This window comes from Harpia harpyja, chromosome 1 (assembly GCF_026419915.1).
Source record: "Harpia harpyja isolate bHarHar1 chromosome 1, bHarHar1 primary haplotype, whole genome shotgun sequence".
NCBI lineage: Eukaryota > Metazoa > Chordata > Aves > Accipitriformes > Accipitridae > Harpia > Harpia harpyja.
The window spans coordinates 14317742-14340804 of NC_068940.1; positions in this window are offsets into that span (position 1 = coordinate 14317742).

Genomic DNA, 23063 nt, shown 5'->3' on the forward strand with positions numbered 1-23063 from the left:
AACAAATACCAGCACATCTTGAAATCACTAACCCGGTGCCAAATGCAGTCCCAAAGACCTATAAGACATGGGTTAATGAACTGGCCAAGTGCAAGAAGATGTCTAACTATAATTTCACATCAGGCTAACATCTGCACATCTACTGGGCATGTTGATGGTAAACACAAACTTCTTAGCAGAGATACTGATGATTAATTCTTTATTCCCACTAAATTAATAAAGATCCCTGACGCGGTTGAATAGTACACTCATTAGACAAGTATAATAGATATGCTGCAGGGGTAAGATGAAGGACTCTAATTATCCTAATTTGGTCAAGACTGTTTGAATATCTTGCCTTTAGAGAGTAAAGAAGCCTAAGGGAATTTGGTCCCAAATCCCACATCTAAATTCTTTTAGACTTATTTAAAATTTTAGTTCATGAACCTTGGAGTAAGTCTCCTAAATGTCTTTTGAGACACCTGTCTGAGTGTCTGAGGGCTTAGTACCTAGCCACTTTGTGGATGTTCAGCATACCTGAGCAAAAATGGCTGCCCAAATAAGGAAAATGTGGAGGACACAGTCAACAGTGATTCACTAGGTTGACATTCTCCCTATTGTTGTTTGAGTCCTCACAGAACGGGGTGGAGAATTAGGAAACTAATAGGCATAAGGTCAATGAGCTGTTTTATGAGCAACACAACTGATGAAGCTGAGTTTCCTGCAGATGTATGCCCTACATCCCCCAATTACAACCACTTTCCTTTGTAATCACGGTACCCCTCAGTTCCCTTCCATGTGCTCATCTGTTAGCCTACACAAGCAATAGTGAGCGCTGCATCTGATTTGGAGCTACATGTGCTGACTGGTCAGCAGGCTGTGGTCTCGGGCTAGGTAAGGGATTGATCATTAATGCTAGTCCTTCACTTTAATAGGAGGGAATAGAGCATTCTAACAGAAATAAGGCATTAATAGGAGTCCCTCTTTTCCAACCAGCTATTGACAGTCATTAAAACTGTAGACACCTAAAATCTTTTTGTCTTTTACCCCATGACTATCTAATTTGACCAAGGAATTAAAAAATTTTATAGAAGGAATAAAGATATGCTTTTTGTCATAAAGTCTTGAGTCCTAGGAACCAGGCATTGTGTAAGCAGAAGAATTATTGTGGTATGGACAAATGAACGTCTTCATAAAAACAAAGTCAAAGGGCCATTCAAAGAAGCCCATTTTCCTGTTCGTAAAGCTAATTTGACTAGTTGCCCTAGAGGTAGGATTAGTTACTTACCATCAATAAAAATTATCATAAATACTTTTCATTTTTAAGTCTCTGAGTTAATTCAGTGCCATCTGAGCCACCCCCACAGAGAACATGGATTCTGGTAACAAAGGTTTCTTGTTGCCAGATCCCTGCCAACTGTTATAGAAAAAATGCATTTTTTTCTGACTGAGCATCATGCACAGCACATTCCAGATGGCAAGGGAAGAAATGGAGAAGACCTAGTCAGCAAGGATTTAACTGGGGAAGGTGCTTTGCACCCACAAATTTGACAGGATCCAACAGAAGCTGCACCGCCCATCAGAAACTCCACGGATCAAGTTCTTTAAAAGAAACCTGTGAATATCTTGCTAGAATGTCTCCTATGGAAAGTACAAAAATGGGAGGTGACAAACCAGAATTCTAGCAATCTATCAGTCAGCAGCAGAAAGATACTTTAAGGTTTTCATTTATTACCTTCTCAGGGTTTTTTCTCTCTACAGTATCCAGCACAATGCGATCCAGAACGCTGTTCAGTGTTTCTAGGTACTACTGTATTACATACAGCATATACATTGAGAAGGGCACAGAAAGGCTACACAGTAAGACCATCAAAGCATACAGCCATGTCCATCAGAATAAGTGGTTCTCTTTCAGTTTGTCAGATTAAAGACATTTGTGTTACACTCATGAATCCTTGTGGCTATGAAGATTTCCTACATCTGGCAATGTTGTTAAAATGGCAAATCTTGACTTAATCCTGTCCCTGGTGCCCATAACCTCAGGTAGAAGCTCTGAAAGCTGAAATAAGCCTAGCATGTTTTCAAGCATGTAGGTCACTACACTTTGGATGCTTTTTCCGTATTACCTGCTGGTTGTCTTAATAAGCAGTAACGTAGTGTTGGCTAGATGATTCCACAAATCCAAAGGGATTTCATTAAATGCCAGCAATGAAATGCAGAGACAACTTTAGGAAAAGTCAACACAAGGATAATTTTGATTCTTAGCAGCAGAATATGGGCAAGAGGAGAGAAAGGCCTTTATATTTTCATTGCAGCTATCTAATTTTGTGGCTTGACTCCCAACACAGGATTAAGTCACTTGAACAGCTGGTAATGTTACTGCTACTCCAGCATCTGAGCACCATTGGAGTGTAAAGGCTGTGACTATCTTCTCCGTATCGCCTGAGATGCTCCACGCAAATGGACTTTATATCTACATCCATCTATGCAGGAAGAATTTTTCATTAGCCATCTTTACATTGTCTTTCACAGTGCCACAGGGTGACAAAACCGGAAGAGAGAACAGTGCCTAATGCTGTTAATCACTAGTAAAAGCACCAAGAAGCAAAATCTGATCAGCCTGTTATATTAAACAACTCAAGGATAAGATTAATTCAGTGAAATGGCTAGGAAACACAAGACAGTAAAATGCAATAGATAATTTACCCCAGAGTCTGTCAGGGTACTCACTACAATCATGGATGTGAAGATACATGCTATTGCTGGATTTAAGAAAGGGGGGAATCATTCTATGGATGGGACCTGCAGGGAGAATTCAAGCTTCTTATCCAAGGGTGTAAAGCAATCCCCCAAAACAGCATGGGAAGGGCTGTTCCTCATGTCCACAGCCATGAACAATTACGTTGCATATTCTTCCCTTATACCCCGCAACATTTGAACCACCATTCCCTGCACATTCAGGGACCAGGGAGGAGGGGAGAGCACAGGACAGAGCATTGGGAAAGTTAACTACAGCAGAGATAGAACTGTGGAGGATTGAACCAGTGGGACTTCAGCCATCTGTGAACCATGGTGCCTTAAATTTAGCTACAAGCAGGATACCAGGCTTGAAATCTTAATGATCTGCATTGACGTGGCAGATCTCACGTTGCTAGAGAAAACAAAAAGCAGGGCAGGGCCCCTTGAGGCATAATGGGAATTCTCAATAACAGCAAATCCACTCTCATCCAAAGGAAAGTTTCCGTGTTGTATGGAGCTCTTACCTTCCCCAGCAGTAGCTGGCCATTCAGCTAGGGACCTTAGAAGACAAGAACATTGCACATTGTGTAACTGTTGAAATTTCATTATACCATTAGAGCTGATGACAGAATTCACAATTTATTATAGGGCTAGGAAACCAATACAAGCTTTCTGTTATGAGCAAAGCTAAAATCAGACTGGAACTTTTCCCAGAGTATGGGATGAACAAGAGGAGCCTGAAGCTGAGTTGTCACCACCTTCAAATACAGATGACTTAATTAAAATAAAAAAGAACATATCTGATTTGACTGTTTTTCCCCCTTGCCCCAAAGTCAGCACAGTGGAAAGTGAACACAATCTATCTTACTGAAGAAGTACATGTCCAGGTGAATCCAAGGGAGGGGCTGGAGAGGCTTGGTAATGAGCTGGAGAGGCTTGGTAATGAACCCTTCCTTGCACAAGTTGGGAGCCTAGTTCCTCCTTATGCTCTGACTGCTCTCTGCTGCATTAGGACTAAACAGAAGCCTTCAGTTGGGTGTAAATACCATTTACTCCCTCACTGAGGTTCTTCTAAGCTGCCACAGCAATGCAAGTAGCTTTACTGTTGGTCCATACCAGTAAAACAGCAGCAGTAGAAGTACACCAGCCAGGGATGAGGATCAGTCCTAGCAAGGATACAGTTACACCAGTATCAGGGCATCTCACACCAGCAGAACTTATTCCACTCCACTTCCATCTCTGGACAGATCTGTCCACCCTGTGTATACTATGCACCCCACAGAGGGCAACCTCAAAGCCCTCTTCAAAACCAGCTTCATGACCATACAAGCAGCAAACCAGTACACAGAGGTGCTGACACAGCTGAAACACGTAGACCTGAGCATGCCTGGACACATAAAGGAGGTTAGTGGACCGTCAAACATGTCTGACAGGCTGTCCACAAACCAGTCCTGTGGACATGAGGAGATGAGCAGTAGATACACGCTGCTACAGTTAAGATGGTGTACAGACAAACAGAAGCAAAACTAAAAATCAGTTAGGATCAGGCAATACATACATCATGGATCAGCCCTATAAATTTTAAGTGCAACTGATTCTGCAAACAACCTTGAATTACACCTTCTTATGGGAAATACAATTACCCAATATAGAGTACCTATTTCTTTAGGGTCCCTGAAATCACCAAAGTCCCTCTTTGAGCCCTCAGAGTCATGCCTAAGAGACTCGCATTAGCCCTAAGCAGGGCAAGAGAGACATACTCTATTACAAAAGATCCTTTTCATTTTCTCCTCAACATCCTATTCCTGGATCTAGCACAAGCCAGTTTTGTAATAGACAAGTTAATGGGCCTGTGCAAAGTGCACTGACTCTTCACAATAAAAAAAAAACCAAAACAAACACACTTTTATTTATACAGTATAGAGTTCCATATGAACTGACAGTTAAGACAAAACCACTCAGCAAGTTAATGATTTTTTTTTTTCCTTTCTATGAAGCATCTACAAGATGAAATCCCATCTGAATCTCAGTTTCACAGCCTTGCCTTATTTAAACAATTCAGCTCCTTTTGTCTCTCATTTGTACTGCACTTTGTGCGTCATTCTGGGTTGTTTCACTGCCTATTGCACAATTACAAGTGTTCAAACATATAGAAGGCAAGAATAGCTTAGCTTGTTTCGGTTGCCTTACAATCAATACCTCTGCCTCAGGCACCAAAGAATGTATGAGAAAATGAGTTTTCTGTTTTTATAAACTTTGTCTATCTTCAAGCTTACTTTGATCCATTCTTCTACACAAATGAATAGGGTGGGGCCATTACAGAACAAGTAGAGACAGCAACAACGTTCTGTTAGACTGAATCTCAACAGAGGTGACCACACCAAAGGCCACCTTCTTAATGATCGTGCTTTTATTCTCCAATTCATTTGGAATCTTTATTCTCCCTTCCTGAATTGAACAAATGCAAGCTTTGTGATATCTGTTCCTTTTCATTTCGTGGCAGCGATGGTTTTTTTGCTTTGATCTGATCCAGCATGCAATGTTGTGAAGGTACTGTCTGCTAAAATAGGAAAAACTATGCACTTTCTGATTGCTGGAAGTGAAAGTTATTTGTGGGGGTGGCTTTTGATAACATGGTAATTCAGACCATATCCTTACCCAAAATAACTGGGAGAGAAACAGCGTATTACATGCTGAAAATCTCTGTTAGAGCAGTTTCACCACAAAAGACTGTGGTTTACATAAATGAGGATTTACAAGCCTAAGGAAGAATTGCAGACATTTTAAAAGTAGCATGATGTTTTTTGAGCAGTTTAGCTCCGTTTCAATCCAACCAAAAAAGTAGTTACATCTCCAGTGTGCCAATCCTTTTGGAAAACTAGCATTTTTATCGACCCTGCAGATTTGAAAAAATCTCCCTTAAAAATCAAAGCTTATTTTGATCACCTTTTGGCTGAGATAACAAGAGTTTCCCAGAATATGTACAAAGAGCAAAACATCAAGGAAAACCATAAAGAGGTGGTACAGAATTCCTTTACACCACAAGATATTTCAAATACAGATCTCAGTCTTCAGCCCAGGTCTAAATGTCAACACAGAGGACTCCCATATCATCATCCTCCAGCAAAAGGAAGTTTAAATTCCAAAAGGCAGCAATATCATTAATTCAGTTAACAGCTTGCTCTGAGAAATACATCTTTCACTTCAATCTGCACAAGCACAGCTGAGCGCACTGCTGTCTGTATTCCCTCACTGAGACCTCTCCTACAGTTCACTTTGAGCTTGATCTTTCTCCCACTGATGTCGTGAAAAATCTCCCTCTGATGTCAGTATGACCAGGAGGGGTTGGCATGTATAGAAATCTAATTGTGGGTGATTGCTCTATCTTTTGTGCTTTGTTAGGTGTTTAGTAGGTATTTTTTGCTCTCTTGCCAGTTTCCAATTTCACTGGGGTATGTTGCAGTTTTTAATGGAAAATAACCATTGTGTTTGGTTGTATTTTGTGAAATGCCCAAAGGCTTTCACATCCAAGCATCCTATAAAAATGCATTCATCTTTTATTATTATTAATAATAACGCCACTGGATCAAGAGCAGTCTAGACTCTACATATGGCCCTGGCTAACTTGAGCCACCCAGGTTGGATGATTTTTGTCTATTTGTCTACAATGCCAGGAGGTGGTAGTCTCTCCACTGTTAAATTTATACCTGAATATTCCTGACTATGTAGCCTGGACAAGAAGTATCACAGTAACTGGCTGTTGATTATCAGTGTGCAGGTCATTTAAAGGCTTATTTCTAATCCAAGGTCTTAACTGAAGTGAATGGAAAGCTGCTACTCCAAGGATGTAAGGCATAATCATAAGCTTGTTACTGTCCAGCATGCATTCACATCTAACTACTTATAAGCTCACACACAATATTATGTGAAAGAAGATCCAACCTTCCAAAGCAATTCTTGAGTTAAAAGGAGCTAACAGAACTAGCAGGCTATTTGTTGATTAAGTTATGTTATATTTGAAATGCATTTGTTGATTATAGTTATCAAAGACTTGTGCAAACATACACACGTGCTCCTGGCAGCTGTTCACTAATTTGGAAATGTAGAAGCACTAGAAAGAAGGGAGTTTAAACCTTTATGACAAGTGGATGCAAGGTAGTGTGGGTCGAACAGTTTAGGGGAAAAAATAAAAGAAATTCAAATCAAGTCCAGAATGCTGACTTCAGCTCATCAATGATTTGTGAGATCACATTACTCTTTTTTTCCCCTTCCTAAGAGTATTTGGACAACTGCCAAGTATTTGTAAAGGTTTCATGAATTTTAGCATGAATGACAGTTTCTCAGAAAATTTCTGCCAGAACTGTCTCATTTGCTATTCATTGTTATCCTAAAAAAAAAAAAAAGTTCAGGCATCAAGACTGCAGGAAAAATGGTGTGACCCAGCAGGTAATACAAAGAGCAATAGTTTGAACAGGACCTTCATTAATAGCCTATAGTCTGACAACTAGTATGGGAAGTTGATGGGGGGGGGGCAGGGCGCAGGAACAGCGTGGATTTAGGAGTGTTTTGCTGAGAGACGATGACCTTATACTTTACTATCTCATCTGCAATTGCAGCTGATCTGGAATTTTGGTCAGATAACACTTCCAACAGGGAACCATAGTTCCTGCCTCTGAGCTATTGGAGCCATAACAACGCTTATGCCACAGGAGAGGTACTTCTCCCTGGCTATGGGACAAGAGTGAAAATATAAGAGATGGGATTAATCTCAGATAACTTTGAACAACTACACTTCTAGAGTGTGATTCATCTGACCTATTTAAAAGTTTACTTTGGCATAAAATGAATGTCATTCTAGAAATGCCTCTTTCTGTACAGTGACTAAAATGGAGCCCAGAGTGACATACTCAGGTGGGGATGTCTACATCAAAAGATCTGACTTTTGGCCAGTTGCATCTCAGACAGATGAATGTGCTACAATTTCTTTGTGCCATTTCAGAACCTGAAAAAAATTCATTTCTTACTAGCAACATAAAATTTTGAATGGTCATTTCCTGGATCTTTTTGTTCCTAGAGAACTTGTGAATAATTGTTATTTTGCCCCAGCTCAGACTAAATATAAATTTTCATAAGGAGAAAATATGCTTATTTTTGCTCAGCCCTGCTTGTAAAGGATTGTTCAGCCAGTTGTGCTTTGAAGGCCCTTTAAGAGCTTCACGTTATAAAACCAGTACAAATTTCCAGTTGCTGCAAATGAAGAAATATTTCTCCCAGATAGCACTGATATTTGGAATATGATCTAAATCCCTCTACTTCCCAAGATCCCCCTGTACTAGGAAGCAAAATACCTGATGACGCTTTATCATATAATGACATATGGACACGGCCAAAGGTGCGGATTTAGACTTTGCTGTTTGGTTCTGTCTATAACACCCTTCAATATTAAATATGGTGGCTAGCCAGTTCTCTTTTAAGATGTCATTGCCTTCAATTTGGCTGCTTTCAGATACTAGTTTGAAAGAAGTGATAATGCCTTAACACAGCCAGGTGACTAGAACAGAATGCTAAAATCACAGCACCAGCGCAGTATAATTTTCAATGGACTCTGAGCTTAAAGTTACTGAACTAGCTGAATTACAGACAAACATAATCATCCTGCTAAGACTGCCCAAAGACATGTCCATCTAGTAAGTCTTGCTGTGTTCACATTTACTTCTGTCAACACTTGGTGGTATGAGGACTCCAGAGTGTGTGTAGAAATGCGTCGTTAGTAAATGTTAGCTTACACCCCTTTATATGACCCAAATATTATGGTACAAATTCACTCATGGCATAATCATTTTGTTTACACAGTCCTAGAAGTAACTGTAATGATCAGATACAGGACAAGAATATAGAACCAAAAAGGACCGAAATACCTAAATTCCAAAGGACCAAAATCCAAGACTGTGGATCCATAACCCCAGATTCAGCTGCTACCTGTATTCTACAGGTGCCTCCATATATGAACTTCAAGTTGTCAGGACACCTAAAGCTCTGCTTCTCCATGTGCCATGAACCACCCCAGCCCTGACAGTGCTGAGTATCTCCTACTTAAACCAAGCAAAATCCAAAGGTCGGTCATTCTTTCACTCCTCTCTCCTCATTGCCTTGATCCATCAAGAGCCTGCAAAGCACCCCTACGCACCAGGCACCACATAACATGCAGTAGCAGCTACTGTTTTCTTTCTAGATACAGCCGCCATATCATGCTTAGCTCAGTTGTCAGACCACTCTGCTAGCATGGAAGAAGCTTGGAATTGTGCCTGCCACCACTACATTGCAGTCAGCCCCAGAGAGTTCAAATGCACATTATTCATCAGCCGTGCAAGCCCCCCAGCCTCTGAAGTATATACTGTCCTCATTTTCTCTCACTGGAGTTGTTTCACTGGTCAGAAGTGAAAGCCCTCACTTTCCTCTTACATGGAGAATAAAAACTTGAAGACAGGTTCCTATTCTACGCATGGCAAAAGCGTTTTGAATGAAGCGGCCCTTGGAGAAAGAAGCCACTGTGCTCCTTGGAAGCACTGTCTTATTCTTGGTCTCTAGCCTAGTTCACCTTCAGTTCTCTTTAATTCCACAGCAGAGTCAGTATCTGCACTGCAGAGAGCAGATAGACACATTATTTAGGAAACTCTCTGGGAGGCGAGTTTGAGTTCCCTCAGGCAAAAGCAATAACTGAGTGAGATTTCCCACAACCTGGGGGAGTACTTTAATCACTAGGCTCCTGTTCAAAAGGCCACCCCCACCTACACTTTTGCCATGTTTTAGAAGAAGAGAGAGAAGCTTTGTTTTTGGAATAAAGGCTGTAACAGGTAGCTACGTGCTGGTAAAGATCCCACAGTATCCTCAGCATTTCCTAATAGAAAGCTGACTACCTGATCCTGATGTACCTCACTCTTCCCACATACCTGTTAAGTGCCTTGGCCCCATACAGAGGTGTCTGCTTACCTTGGGCCAGCCACATAAAAGCTCAGCAATATAACACTCAGTGTTGCAGCATCAAAGTCCCACTTTGGATCAAGCCTGAGGGTGCTACCAGAGGTAATTTACAATGTCAGGACTTAAAACTGTATGTGATGCTCATTACTGTAACAACTGACTCTAGTCTAACAAAAGCAGCAATGCCACAATAGTTATTGTTAAGCAATTTAATTGATCCAGACATTTATGCAGAGCCACTTACCTGTTTGGGCTCTAGGCAGAGGCTAAGCTACCCTTTTTTTCATTCCCACATTAGATGACTTATAATTTCTTAACTCAGCCTGAAGGGATGTCCCCAGGCTTTGGGGCCTTCAGCAGCTATTCTGGTTGCTCATCTCCCAAAACTGACTCTGCATGTATATTGGTATATTGTGCTAGTCACCACAGATGACACCCTTTATTTTTGGATGCAAACACTTTACCTTAATTGTGTATGCAAGTCATTGGTCTCTGAGGTTCACCTTACTTCACCTCCAAAGATTTAGTGAGGTAATATGGTTTAGTGAACTCCAAAGATTTTTGTGAGGTACCATGAAATAGTATGGTCTTCTGCCTCCCCCCCCCCCCCCAGGTCTATAAGCAAAACCAGTGAATTCACAAGTCTAATAGGGATCACTAACAGTAACCCCAGTTGAAATTGTTTAACGTGCATTTTCCTCAGAAGAAATAGATGACAAACAGTAGGCTGGTCTATGGGCGAGGCAGGAAAACCTGTTGACTTTCTCGAATAAACCCAAATAAAATTTAGTTTTTACACAGCACTCCAAACTACTAAACTTGCTTCCTAATACTAGTCCCCCAAACTACCTACTTGTAACCTACATTAGAGTCAATGGGGAAAGTGGGCATGCAGCACCAAGAAGGGTTGCTGCATTTCCAGGTAGAAGTCTGAGCTGAAGAGGTCTTATTCTATTTAACACTGATTTTGCAAACAGTCACCACTGCTGTACATAAAAGAGAATAGTGTCCTGGTTTCAGCTGGGATAGAGTTAACTGTCTTCTTAGTAGCTGGTACAGTGCTATGTTTTTGAGTTAGGTATGAGAAGAATGTTGATAACACACTGATGTTTTTAGTTGTTGCTAAGTAATGTTTAGTCTAAAGTCAAGGATTTTTCAGCTTCTGATGCCCAGCCAGCAAGAAGGCTGGAGGGGCACAAGAATTCGAGAGGGGACACAGCCAGGGCAGCTGACCCAAACTGGCCAAAGCAATATTCCACACCATGTGATGTCATGCCCAGTATATAAACTGGGGGGAGTGGGAGCAGTGGGATCGCCGCTCAGGAACTAACTGGGCGTCGATCGGCGGGTGGTGAGCAATTGCATTGTGCATCATTTGCATATTCCAATCCATTTCTTATTACTATTGTCATTTTATTAGCGTTACCGTTATCATTATTAGTTTCTTTTGTTCTATTAAATTGTTCTTATCTCAACCCACGAGCTTTACTTCTTTTCCCAATTTTTTCCCCATCCCACTGGCTGTGGGGGGAAAGTGAGTGAGCAGCTGCGTGGTGCTTAGTTGCTGGCTGGGGTTAAACCACCACAAATAGCCAATCAATGTGTTACTCCAGTGAACTAACTAGATGGATGAATGGATTTGCAAGAGTTAGGTACAAATTAAAAGCTAGTGACTTCAGATGAGACTCAAGGGGTGAGACAGAAGTCTTGATTACTTGAGCTATGCACTGACCAAGTACTAGGAGAGCTTACAGTCAAAGGAAGCAAAAGGCACTGCTGCACACCCTGAATATTCATAAAGCTCACGTACCCGTTTGATTCCATTTATTTTCCCTTTCTGGGCAGCATGAGATTCTACGTACATACTTTCCGTGTACATGGAAATAATAAAGGGAGAATATACACTGTGGTAATAATAATCAAATAATCTCTTAGACAATAAGTAGCATGTATGAAATATTCTAACATCAGCTGAAGTTTCTGTTCTGCAAGTTCCTAGCACCTTAGCAGGTAGAAATTAACTTCTTTAGACCCATTCTTCAGATATAGGATATTAAAGTCTTGCAAAGTCAAATATGAGCAACCTGCACTTTTTTTCTTTCCCTCTAAAGTGAAATGGCACTTCTAGGTAATTTTGTGGCTAAGGGGAAACTCAGCTCTTTTGTTGACCTAGTTAAACTGGATTAGTATCTTTCTACATTTATACATTCTTTCTTGCTTTTAATAGGTGCTTACACAGACATACTAATCAAAAAATACATATAGCTGAAAATCTGAAGTCACTTCCTCCCCTTGTCTGTTGATGTAGTGACAGAAGAACAGACGGTTGAAATTAAAGAACTGCTTAGAGATGTAGCAGAGCACGTTACAGAAGGAAAGCAGACAGCATTTCTTTTGGAAAAAAAACCTTTCCTCTGAGCAAACCAATGAACAAACCTAGGTTACTAAGGAATTTCTTCCTCCAAGAAATTAAATCCAAGTTAGTACCCACTAAAACCAAACCAGGCATTCAACTTACGTGTGTAGAGAATCGTGCCTTCCCTTTCTCCACCAGGATCAGTTGTTGCATTTCTGTAGCACCTAAAAAAATAACAGTCTAAAATAAATAATTTCCTTCCAGTAGCTATACTGAATCAAGTACACCCATGCTGTAAATCACTTAATGTCAACCAGATTTATAGTTGGGGTGAATTAGATCCAGAATGTTTCATTACCCATGTTCCTACCAAATAAGCCATATGCAAAGATGCGCTGCCACAAAGTATGGGGAGTGAAAAAACTCTTCCAACCCTGTTGACTGATACCACATTTATCCTACTGTTAGCGATGACAAGCCTAATGAGAAAAACAAAGACACATCACATGTATTTAGAGAAAGTGTGAGATCATCACCGTGGATGGACAAGTTTGTAATTCCCCTGCATCTTCTCTCTTGCATCTTCACATGAGGTGCCTCCTTCCATCTTTCTATTTAGCTGTGCTCCCAGCTCTTGAACCTTCTTCTTACCTATGACTACTCCAGTGAATTCTTATTCGGTATAATATCCTAGTTACACCTGTCATGACATTATGACATATTTATCTGGCTTGATAAATTTTTTTTAAAATGATACTAAAGATTGTACATATAGAATTCCCTGTACCAATTTAAAAACAAGAGAAATTAAACAAAGAAATTATGCTTCCCCACTTCCCATTCTCTCACATTACACTTAATTAAATTGCATTTAAAATTTTAATAAAAATCAGGCCTAATTTTAATTAAACCTCCCTCCCTCCTTTACCCTCTTTTATTTCAGTCTCAAACAGAAGCACAAACATATTCGCTTCAGCTCGCCTCCTACAGCCATATTAACTGGCAATTTGTGCAGTGCTCCAGAAGTCAGAGTGTATGTCAAGTTAATGAAAGAATGTGCTAAAGGGACAAATGAATACTTGCACAACTGAATACAGGTCAGTGATAGCCAGCACCAAGAAAAGAGAAAGGGAATTCTGGCCATCTTTTATGAGAAACTTTTGAGACTACTTCTGAAACAATTCATATGTCCTCAGTTTCACCCTTTGAACCCCTAAGCCCACTGTCCTGGTTTCAGCTGGGATAGAGTTAATTTTCTTTCCAGTTGCTGGTACAGTGCTATGGTTTGGATTCAGTATGAGAAGAATGTTGATAACACACTGATGTTTTCAGTTGTTGCTAAGCAGTGCTTAGACTAAGTCAAGGATTTTTCAGCTTCTCATGCCCAGCCAGCAAGAAGGCCGCAGGGGCACAAGAATTCAGGAGGGGACACAGCCAGGGCAGCTGACCCAAACCAGCCAAAGGAATATTCCAGACCATGTGATGTCATGCCCAGAATATAAACTGGGGGGAGTTTGCCTGGGGGATCGCTGCTTGGGAACTAATTGGGCATCAGTCAGTGAGTGGTGAGCAATTGCATTCTGCATCACTTGGTTTGTATATTCCAATCCTTTTATTGTCATTTTATTATTTTTATTATTATCATTATCAGTTTCTTCCTTTCTGTTCTATTAAACTGTCCTTATCTCAACCCACGAGTTTTACTTTTTTTTCCCCGATTCTCTCCCCCATCCCACTGGGTTGGGGGGGAGTGAGTGAGCGGCTGCATGATGCTTAGTTGCTGGCTGGGGTTAAACCATGACACACACTGGATTGAAACTCAAGAGTTTTGGCTCCTCTGGTAGTTCTGACAAGCAACTCCATGAGCAGACAGGTGGTGCGAGAAGTCACTCGCAGCAGCTCTCATGCTTTCTTTGCTCTAGCCAGTATATGGGGGACAAAAGTAAATCAAACACAAACATTTTCATGTAAGCATCTGACTGCATGAAAGTCCAAAGGATATTGGCCACTGATTTCTGTGGAACAGGAGCAGGGACAATTCAATTTAATATATTTACAAATCATGAAGTACCTGTCAGTCCTCCTGGGTGCAGAAAAAGCTGCTGACCTCAGAAGTATATGGGAAACTAAATCACCTTGATATTGATGAGTGCTAGCTGCCTAATAACCAACACAACAACATGGGCCCAATTTGCTCGGGCCACCCAAAACATAGGAACAGTAAAGGAATAGTTGGGGCTACTGAAAAAGGTCTGAGATTCCAAGCAACCCATGCAGCTCAGGGCTGACTGCTAAAGCTAATGCTCATTAAAACTATACCACTTGCAACTATGGCAGAGCAGATGGTGCAGGTGATTGCTCAAAAAAATAAGTCAGTCTGTCATCACTTGAGACAGTGACCAAAGAGACTTTTCTGTCTCCAGGATAATCATGGTAAAACTACACAGAGGATGTGAAGCTGTATTCAGAAGGCAAAAGAGATACTGCAAAAGTATTGACTTATATGAATCTTCCACAGTTCCAGGTTTTGCAAGCTTCTGAGTAATGTTTGTGTCTGTAAAACTTGTTTGACTACAATAGACCTTATTTTTGTAACTTAATCCTGTATTTTTTGCAGAGGTGGTTCAATTAAAAGGGGAAGAGAAAAATCAATATTTTTCTATATGAATGAAAGACATCAAAGTAAATAAAATGAGATGATCTACCTCTGTTACCTCCAGAAGCTAATCTTCCACAATGCATGGTACTCTTTGAAGATCTGTCTGGCATGCTCCTTTTTCTCATTCCACTTTTCCCTTTATTATCTTTGTATGTTTATTCCTCCCTGTGACTAATATCTGTTCCATTTTTCACATATTTTCCATTTTTCTGCTTCCCACTTTTTTGCAAGCACTTCCCCATTTCTCTTGGACACAATTCAGTGGCAAACTGCCTCAAAACCAACAGCATTCAAGGTCTGTCATACCCCTGCTCCTGAAAAGTAGTGCCACTATTACATATTTCATACCAGCAGAAGGATTTAGCCTGCTGCAGTCAAGCTCGGCTAACTCCAAAAAGAAACAGAAAAGACGCTGTTTCTCCCAGAGACCCTTTACCTTTTCACAGAGCAAGCTACTAGTAGGCTGTGAAAGCTTCACCACAGATTTCTCAGCACTCTCATGCAGAGGGACTCTGCCTGCCATTAGCCCAGGAGACCAGACTCCATCATTGTACTTGGCAAGTTTTCAAACAAGTAATTTTGGGCTTTCTCACATTGCCATGCTTTTCTAAGAGGATCTCTCTAATGTTTGTAACAGCTACTTCATTGTCTTTCTCCATAGGTGTCCCCTGCTCTTCACTTGCTTGCAAAAGCTATCAAAACATTGACAACAGTGATGCTACCGAACTGCCTTCACACTACCTACCATATTAGCCAACATTGCCTTACTTTCTGCTTATACTTCTCCCTTTTCATCACATCTGTGTCCACCTCTTGTCGCTTGCCTTTTGCTTCTATTGTAAAATCTCTGAAAGATGGACTGCCTTTTACTCTGTTTTTCTACAGTGCACAGCACAAGCCATCAGAGCAAACCACAGTAATAAAAGCAACACAAGATAGGCCTTTGAATAGCTTTCATAAGCTTTCTGTGAGGCTTTATTCTGATCTTGCTTACACTAATGGGTGTGGGTGCATTATAACTAAATATACATCTAATACATTGTGTAATGTAACACAAAGCTATTGTATGAAATACCAGGAATCAGTAGAGACACTCCAGAACTCCATTCCCCTTCCCCCCCATCAACTGCAATTGAAAGTGGAGTTTAGCCATAGCTGGATCACTTGCAGGCTGAAAAGCCACATTTGAGGCTATATTAATAATATTCTATTAATTCTAAACTTGAAGAGGACTTTTTAGGTTTTTGTTTTCAATTGTACAGCTATGTGTTGAAAACTGCACATAACCTCTCTACTGTGAAAGATAAAATGCATTATAGAAAAGCTGAGAGTGCAAAAATTAATAGGATTGAGAGCATGAGGCTTATGGTTGCTTGTGCAAATTCATCTAAGCCTTCCTTGCATGTATGCATTCTGCAATGACATGGTGACAGGTGATTTTTCCCAGGAACTCTGCCTCATTCAGCACCCAGGATTGCCAGCACAACCTCTTGAACAACATTAAAACCAGGATTCATGAATGGATTCATAGGCTTCTCTGTGATATTTGTCATTAGAGCATCTAAGTGCTTGGGGGGGGCAGGGGGCAGGAAATGCAAATGCTGATGAATTTCTAATCACAAAACATCTTTCCTTTGAGAAAGGAAGAGCTGTCCTAACCCCATGTTGTGGTTTAACCCCAGCCAGCAACTAAACACCACGCAGCCACTCACTCACTTCCCCCCCACCCAGTGGGATGGGGGAGAGAATCGGGGAAAAAAAAAAGTAAAACTCATGGGTTGGGATAAGAACAGTTTAATAGAACAGAAAGGAAGAAACTGATAATGATAATAATAACAGTAAAATGACAATAAAAGGATTGGAATATACAAACCAAGTGATGCAGAATGCAATTGCTCACCACTCACTGACTGATGCCCAGTTAGTTCCCAAGCAGCGATCCCCCCCAGGCAAACTCCCCCCAGTTTATATTCTGGGCATGACATCACATGGTCTGGAATATTCCTTTGGCTGGTTTGGGTCAGCTGCCCTGGCTGTGTCCCCTCCCCAATTCTTGTGCCCCTCTACCCTTCTTGCTGGCTGGGCATGAGAAGCTGAAAAATCCTTGACTTAGTCTAAACACTACTCAGCAACAACTGAAAGCATCAGTGTGTTATCAACATTCTTCTCATACTGAATCCAAAACATAGCACTGTACCAGCAACTAGGAAGAAAATTAACTCTATCCCAGCTGAAACCAGGACACCCCATCATACTGACTAGAGCTGAGACACTGGTATATCTCAATATTGCCCCCTAATTTTGCATTCCCTGCTCATAATCCTTTTTTTTTTTCTCCATATTTTTGCAAATTTTTCTATGTTTAAAGCTTAGCTCCTAATGACATATGGACTACTCCAGGGCAGTGTTCAATTGCATGGACTTCTAAACATCTTGTCTCATAGTCCATCTCTGTTCTAAATGTGAGGATGCCCACTAGAAGAGAACAGCATGCAATCATGTGATTAAAAATGACTTCTGAATCCACATATGTCATGGTGCTGCTACAGCATTGCACTGACAGCCCTTACACAAATATGCCCTAACTTCTCAACGCTTAACTTCACAACTCTCTATCCTTTTAATGCCGCTTTTTTTTTTTGGTACATTCTTCTATGTGTACAGGCTGTGCCTCTGTATACATAAATAGGAATTTATAAACTTGTGCCACACAGACTTGTCCTGTTTCTACAGTCTGCAGCACAACCTTTAAACCTTTAACAGAGAGTTATGGCTAACTGATAGGTGGTTGCTGTCCTCAGCATGAGCTGGTCAAGGCATCATTCTGCAGACACGTTATACAGCTACTGAAGGATAACAGAGGACTCTGCCAAGTTTGGAAGCTCTGAAGTCTAGTTTTTAAGAACTTTTCATTTCTTTCTCTTCAGCCTCTCTAACCTTAGTGACCAACTGCAAGTTGTCTTTGCCCCTATTCTTCTACCAAGTCTTCTTACAAGGTCAGTAAAAGGCATGCATCTCAGATCAGGCCATCTTCCCAACTTAAGATTCAAGCCTTTGCTCAAAAGCACAGGACTCAGTGAAAAAGCGGCATATTTTCCTCCTTACTTCATTCTCAGAAATAGTTGAACCATTTTTGACTAAATGTTCCTCAAAAATAACAACAATCTACCTTAGCGAAATAGCTGGCATGGAAAATTTGAGCCCAAGTGGTTTAAACTTTGGCAATGTTATCAGCAATTGCAACAAAAGTCATATAATGAAAAAAGTTAGTCAGTCTTAATTGTCTGTGTCATTACCAGGCCTGCCTGTAATAATATGGTAGCTCAGTTCCCCAGCCTCTTCTAGATGACACTTGACTTCCAATTCTGTGGGAATTTTTAATGTGTTACTGTATGTTTATGTATATCTGTCATCATTTCATTATGAGATTAAAATTATATCCCCATTTACACTCCCATCAGAAATAATGGCCTGAGAATACCCATTGTTATTGCTGCAAATTGTAAATCATGCAATAAAAAGACGACCAATTATCAAAGTGAAATTGCTCTAAAAGAATGATCCCATTTTGTCACACAGGTGAGTAGTCTTCAAATCTTTCCCCTGTTTAGATATCTACCTGCAATGTGGCAGTTTCAGGGGGACAAGTGGGATTTGCTAGTCAGCACCCAATGAAACATTCAGGTAGTGATGACTGTGAGGCAACAAAAAGCTGTTATCCCATCTACAGATGAAGCACAGAGGCACAGGAAAATTAAATTCCCTGACAAAGCTCACAGGTGAAGCCTGCGGCAGAGCAGAGAACCAAACCTGAGGCTCTGAAGTCCCACGCTGGCTCCTTAAGCATCAGTTGGCCTTTTTTTCCCCTCTATGTGTAGGTCTCAGATTTTATTGAAAGATGTCCTATTTTGTATTTGATTTTCAAAAACTCTAGACAAAAGCTAAAATATATGCTGTTTCTTCATGGAAAGGTTAAGAGAAGAATTGAAAGAAAATAGCATTTGAAATGCTCTGATGTTTTACCTAAACCTGCCTCTTGGGAAAAAGAGGGCCATTTCTGCTGATTGGGGGCACAATAAGATAAATCGGTTAATCTCAGCCCAGTGGTCAAGTTGGTTCAGAGAGGTCAAAACAGTAAATCCTTACATTTAGCACAATAACCACTTAATAACAGAGGATAGTGTTACAACACTGCTGGTGTTTAAGGCCAAGTGCACCTCTGTTCTGCCATAGGAGTGGAAACATATACGCATTGCCTTTCCTGGAATGCTTTTGCTTCCTTTTGGATAATTGTCTTTCATCATGTTCAGATCTCAAGCAATTTCAAAAGTCAGCAATGTTGCTAGAGAAACTGTGGTTAAAACTAAGCTCCTTTCTCCTTTTGCATGATAGGAATAGCAAGATTAACTGTTTCATTGATTGTAATTTTTTTGAAACAATATCAAATCATTTTTGTAAAAAGTGATGATAATCTCTGAAGAAATTAAGAGTGTTTCAATATCTGGCATTTCCCAATTGTTTATTTAAAGGGCAAGTCCTGCAGCAGGTTGGGGTTTTTTTGTCTCTGTCATTTCATCACATTTACAGCTTCCTGCAAATCCATTTTGTACACACAACTCAGCATAGATTTTTAGCACACATTCAAGGCCACTCCACCCACATCTCCAAAAAAAAAAAATAGATAAAAAGAAAAGGTAGAAGTATAATATCAAACAACTGAAACACAGATGCAAACACTGCAAGGAGCTATGTAGCCACAGGACCAGTATTATTCTTGGGTCTGGCTGGGATGGAGTTGACTTCCTTCACAGCAGCCCGCATGGTGCCATGCTTTTGCATCTGTGGCTAAAAGTGTTGATAACACACCAATGTTTTGGCTGTTGCTAAACAGTGCTTACACAGCATCAAGGCTTTCTCTCTTGCCCACAAAGAAGGGGGGGGGGGGGGGGGGGGGGGGCAAGAGATTGGGAAGGGATATAGCCAGCATAGCTGACCCCAACTGACCAAAGGGATATTCCCTACCACATCATGCTCAGCAACAAAAGCTCAGGGAAAAGGAGGAGGGGGGACATTCATTATTATGGCATTTGTCTTCTCAAGCGACCGTTACTCATGCTGAGGCCCTGCTTCCCAGGAAGAGACTGGACATGTGCCTGCCAATGGGAGGTACTGAATGAATTCCTCTTTTTCCTTTGCTTGCACACTCGGCTTTTGCTTTCCTTATTAAGCTGTCATTATCTCAATGTACAAGTCTTTTCACCTTCCTTCTTTTTTCCTCCCCATAACACAGGAGAGAGGAGTGAGCAAGAGGCAGGGTAGGTGTTGGGCAGCTGGGCAGGGTCAACCCACCACAGGATCCCATGTAATAGTTGTGACCCACCTGACATTTTCCGGTAGGCTAGGCAAATGCATCTCTTCAGCACAGCAAAGTAGAAATCTAAAGATGATATCCAGTCATTTCCTAGTGTCTGCAGCGTGTGGTACAGAATGATTTAAAAACTTGAAAAATCAGACAGCTCACTCATCTCTGTATGCTTTTCAAGAAAAACAAAACAGTTGACAACTGTTGTGCAGTACTGTGCACATTTTACTGTCTCCCAAAGAACACCAGAGCTGCTCAGAGATGCAGAAGCAGCCTTTGCCCTACAAACCAGCCACAGCATCTGCACTTTTTCTTCTCAAGTAGGGCTGTCCAGAGAATTGTTTTCCTTACAGGAAATAACATCTTTCAAAAAACGTTCCAACTTCTGTCTGAATACTGAAGATTTTGACATATCACCATAGAGCTTCATGGTTATACTTCCTGGTACTTGTATGCATTTTCCTTTATCAAACAGACTGGCTGGCCAGGCTCCCTCTCTTGTAACACCTGATGGTCTCACTTCCTGACAATATATAGTAGTTCATAAGAGGAGAGAAACATTTTGCCAGAAACCCTGACTCTGACATGTAATAGGGCATATGAGGTACCTGCCCTCACGTTCCCCAAGGACTCAAAATGCAGTCCTGACATAACATTTTCAGTGTTCAGTCAACTTGCTGTTATCATCTGAAAACCAAAACTCTCAGAGATTTCTAATATTTTATTTTTTGTGAAACATGAAACTTTCCAGAAAAGCCAACTCTCCATCTGTTTTAATCAAAACCCAACTTTTAATCACCACCCTCCTCCTATTCTTGCCCCTCCTCTTGGGAAAAAAAAAAAAAATGCAAAGGTAAGTTTCCAAAGAGCAGTCTTAGCTAAATGCCAACTGCCAAGAACATTGGTTAGTCTCAGATTCTACTTTTCCCTTATTTGCTGACACTAAGCATTAAATTGATGGCTTCTATGCACTCAACACAAGTTCCTAGTAGCATCTGCAAGTAGCATCTTATGCACTACATATAGCCAATATCTAGTCAACCTCTTCTCTACCAGTTTCAATTAAATTCTTCCTTATTTTCTTACAAGGAAAAGAAAATCCCATGAATTATACCACATGGAGATGTTCTAGACAAAACTGGCAGAGCTGCAACATTCTGAGATTAACCCATACCACATCTTCTGCGCTATGCATGTATCACCCTGCGATACTCCTCTTTTACCAGCCCATACAGACAGCTGGGTATACCAGTGAGAAAGGTCTATGTGGATTCCCATCGTGTTACATGATGATGAAGGTAGCTATATACATGGCACTGTATTAGAATTGCACCTTAAAATTTGCCCAAATCATCATAAACCTTTGACAGTCTTATCTTCTCTATTGTTTCCCCTTCCCGATGAAATAATAGAAAAATAACACTAAAAAGGATCTAATAATCTTGTTCATTTTGGTGCTCCAAGGCAAAATCATCTGCGTCTATATCATTCTTCAAAGATATTTACCCACCTTTTCTAAAAGATTTCCACTCACAGAAACTCTGCTACTTCTCCAGGCAATCACTATCCTTATCACTACAAAGTATTCCTGAATATCTACCCAATTGTCTAACATACTGCAATTAGAGCCAGTTAGCCTGATATGAAGAATAACAGCACAGGATTATACTAGATACAATTATCTTCCGATCAGTCCCCTCTTTGCCAGAGCTTTTTATATATTTGAGGACCCTTATTAAACTCTCTCTCCCTTTTAAATCCTCTATTCTCTGGGCCAAAAAAACCCAATTCATTCAATCTCTTCTTACCAGTAGGTTTTCTAGAGTTTTGATCATTCCCTTGTTCACTTTGGATTCTCTCCAATGAGCTCACATCCTATTAGAAAGGCACAGCCCAAAATCAGATCCAGTGCTCCAGCTGATGCCTTATCAGCATTGAGTGAAGCAGGATTACTTCATGTGTCTTGTCAGCTATATTCCTGTTTGTATGTCCCAGGTTGGCAATTTTTTAATTTTTTTTTTAAAACAGCATTCCCAGCTCATGTTCACACTTGTGATCCACTACAACCTGCAAGGCTTTTTTCTGAAGAAGTATTTCCCAGCTACTTACTCATGTGAACTGATGACTTGGTGATGTTGATGTTCTTCGCTAACAGTTGTGTTACTTTAGCAGTGTCTAAAGGGCAGACTATCCTTGGTCAAAGCCTTGATGCAGAGGTATTGGAGAGCTCCAACATGTTACTTCTCTGTGCCCTGGGAGGGTTTTTTTGCTTGTTTTTGTTTGTTTTGTTCTGTTATTGTTCTTTGTTTCAGGTTTTTTGTTTTTGGTTTTTTTAAACAAAGCTGGTGGACAGGGAGAAGATACATACAGAAAACAGATCATCCCATTCAGCAAGCATTCTTGCTGACTACAACATACTTGCAAAGCTGTTATGTGGTCAGTCACATTTCCATGAGGCCATGGGGACTGTGTCTCGGCTCATCTTTGGCAGCTATGTTCCCTCTGCTCAGACAAAGCTATTTTTTGCTGACCATCTGTATACAAATTGCTCCTCCTTTGTACAATCCATTTACTTGCACTGTACTGAACGTATGACCCAACAGAATTATCACACGTGGTTTTAAAGTGGTAGTCCAATGTGTCAAGCTTCCTAGATCTGAAGAGATAGTCCTTTTTATTTAGGCTGACCAACGTGATCTGAAGTGATAGTCCTTTTTATTTAGACTGACCAACATGATCTGAAGTGATAGTCCTCTTAATTTATACCGACCAACATAGCTACTGGGTATTTGTTCTACCACTAATGGACTCTTACTGTTTAAGAACCCCATGGGTTGATGACCTGGAGATCCAAGATAGAATTCAGTTTTCATGGCCATTCCTGAATTTCAACACACAGGGCCAGTGCACAGGAGAAACAGAAACCTAGGAAGAGCAAGCCCTTATGTTTGCAAGCAGAAAGTCAGAACTGCCCAACTGTCACTTAT